Here is a 3,752-nt window from a genome sequence, read left to right as displayed (position 1 = left end):
GGAGCGAATGAATCCTAAAAGTCAATTCCTTCCTCCTACCTATAGTCTTGAGCTACCAATTGGACTTTGTTTCTCACAACCAAACCATCTTCACTAAGCTTATTTCGAAAACCCATCTAGTTCCAATAACCGATTGATCATTCGATCATGGAGTCAGATGTCACACTTTATTTCTTTCAAATTGTTTCATCTCCTCTTGCATTGCATTGATCCAATCGGGATCAAACAAAGCTTCATTGATTTTATTTGGCTCCATTTGAGAAATAAAGGCGGAGTTTGCAAATTCATCCAATAATTGGTTTCTGGTCCTGAGAGGAGCATTAGAATTACCAATTATTAATTTAGGTGGATGCTTTCTATTCCATTTGAATCTTAGTCCTAAAGAATCGGGCCTCTAGTCAGATGGCCCCGCGACGTCCAGAATGTCAACCGACTGCTGACTTATAGTCTAGTCGTCTAGTTGAACATCAACCGGATCAGCCGTCTGATCAGATGAGTTGATCATGTTGACCGAAAATTCATCATCACTATCAGATTGGAGAGTAGCTTCTTCCAACCTGTTAGCAACTTCAATGGATTTCATCAGAACTGCTTTCAACAGATTCATCAAAGACGATATGATAAGATTATTCAACAATTAGAGTTCTATTATTATACACTCTATAAGCTTTACTAACTAAAGAATGTCTAACATAATTCCAATATCTTCCTTAGCATCAAACGCAGCCAAATGATTTTTCTCATTGTTGTGAATAAAACACTTACATCCAAATATTATAAAATATGAAACTTTAGGAACTCTTCCATAAAATAATTCGTAAGGTATTTTATTAAAACGTTTATTAATTATTGACTTATTTTGAGTGTAGCATGTTGTGTCAATGACCTCTGCCCAAAGTCTTTGAGAGACACCTGTTTCAGCAAGCATAGATCTCGCTACTTCCTTTAGTGTGATGTTCCTCCTTTCAGCAAAACCATTTTTCTGTGAAGTTCTAGCACTAGACAACTCGTGTCTAATACTAGACTCCTCAAGGTAAAAAGACAGACTTCCGTTGGTGAACTCGGTTCCTGGTCACTTCAAATATTTATAATACTTAAAGATTTTGTATTTTGAAGTTTTCTGATGATCGTAATCAAATTTTCAACAGTTTGATCCTTAAAATACAATAACTTAATAAAAAATATTACAATTATCTTCTTTGAAACTTTTTATTATCTTAATGAATATATAATTGATAGCATCTCGTATTACATTATGGCTATACTTAAAAAGTTATGTTGCCTCAAGTGACTCGACATTACTGATCCTATCATAAAAGGGAAATATGTCCAACCGATTTAACATTATTGATAACCACATATTCTTATTTTGAACATTAAGCAAACTAACAAGTCATATCGATCATCTCCTATCCTAACTTTGAGTGTTTTGCTCAATCCGTGACTCGTCATATTATTGACCAGCTTTTACCCTCACATTGTGAATTTTTATCCATCTGACTCGTCATTATTAACCAACATCTACCTTCACTTTGAACATTATACACTAATTAACTCATCATTATCGATCACATTACACCATCATTTTGAGCATTTTGATCCAATTCAAACCATCATTCCCATTTTAATAAATCATCGCACCCACATATACAATCATAATTTTAATCTTTATAACACCCTAAAAAAACATACTAGTTGGGACTCAAACCCTACTCACAAGTTTGAAATGTGAATATTTTAATCACTGCACCACTTGTGATTGTTGATTTCAATTTATAATTTTGTATATGTATATATATTTGTATATAAACTCATAAAAGAGAGACAAATAATCAAACAAATCCATCCGCGACTCATTATATTATAGACCACCTTCTACCCTCACATTGGATATTTTGCTCCATCTGATTCGTCATTATCCACCAACACCTACCCTCAATTTAAAAATTATACACTAACCAACACATCATTATCGAACACATTACACCTTAATTTTGGGCGCTTTGATCCAATTCGAACAATCATTCCCATTTTAATCTATATAATACTCCTCTAAAATTTGACCATTCCTTAATCCATCATCGCACTCATATATACCATCGTCATTTTAATCTCTATATATAGATAAACTAATAAAAGGGAGATAAATAATCAAATAAATTCATCCGTAACTCGTTATCTCCATTCGATTCGTCATTATCGACTAACACGCTATTTTGGGCATTTTGTTCCAATTCAAACCATCATTTCTATTTTAATCTTCGTAACACCCCTTTCAAATCCGAACATTCCCTTAATTTAGTATCGCACCCACATATACTATCATAACTTTAATCTTTATAATACCCTATCTAAAATCGTACCAATTGGGACTCGAACCTTGATCTCAAGTTTGAAATTTGAACATTTTAACCACTAAATTACTTATGATTGTTAAATTTAATTTATGATTATATATATATGGGAGAAAAATAATAATAAAAAATTATTTAAATATATTACAAATTAATTAATAGGTTTAACAAAATTTTATAAAAAATTAATACAAAATTTTAAATTATATAAACACAATAGCGTCTATTTATCAAATTTTATATTTAATTTAAAATATAAATTATTATTAACTTAGTTAATTAAAATGTGAACTTATATGGTTAAGAATGTTGTACTCTCATCAAATTTTATATTAAATTTAAAATATAAAGCTATATTAATTTAGTTAGTTAAAATAATTATTTAGGATTTACCATTTCAAATTTATGGGCGGAATAAACTCATGACCCGACTTAACTATTCATTTAATATCTCGTATATATTAAAATTAAACACATATTTTTATCCAAAAAATTATACATTTTTTGAAAATTAAGCAATAATATATATATATATAGTGACGCACATATTAATGTTTGTTACGTGACAATTGTTAGATTTTAACCTTTTATGTCTGTTGGTAGTGCTAAGACTAATAATGCTATTGATTAATGATATAGTTGGAATAATGCATGTGGTTGAAGACGATTACGTATTCAACTTTGCCCGAGGATTGAAAAATTGACAGTTTTTGTTAACTCTTTTCTAAGGCACAATTAAAAACTCTTGAAATAGACATCTTACTTGAAATTGTAAGACTTTTTTATTATAATTATTATTATAATAATTATTATTATTATTATTATTATTATATATATATATATATAATAATAATATATATATATATAATAATAATAATAATAATAATAATAATTATAATAATAATTATAATAAAAAAGTCTTACAATTTCAAGTAAGATGTCCATTTCAAGAGTTTTTAATTGTGCCTTAGAAAAGACTTAACAAAAACTGTCAATTTTTCAATCCTCGGGCAAAGTTGAATATGTAATCGTCTTCAACCACATGCATTATTCCAACTATATCTATTGATTAATGATATAGTTGGAATAATGCACGTGGTTGAAGACGATTACGTATTCAACTTTGCCCGAGGATTGAAAAATTGACAATTTTTGTTAAGTCTTTTCTAAGGCACAATTAAAAACTCTTGAAATGGACATCTTACTTGAAATTGTAAGACTTTTTTATTATAATTATTATTATTATTATTATTATTATTATTATTATTATTATATATATATATATATATATAAAAGGATATTAATATAATAATCCTTTTCAAAAACCTATAATTGAATATAAAATTAGTTAAAAATAATAATAGGTAAATAAAATGTAAGAAATTAAAAATTATATTT

This window comes from Impatiens glandulifera, chromosome 6 (genome assembly GCF_907164915.1).
Source record: "Impatiens glandulifera chromosome 6, dImpGla2.1, whole genome shotgun sequence".
In the NCBI taxonomy this organism is placed as follows: domain Eukaryota; kingdom Viridiplantae; phylum Streptophyta; class Magnoliopsida; order Ericales; family Balsaminaceae; genus Impatiens; species Impatiens glandulifera.
This window is presented reverse-complemented; position numbering follows the sequence as displayed.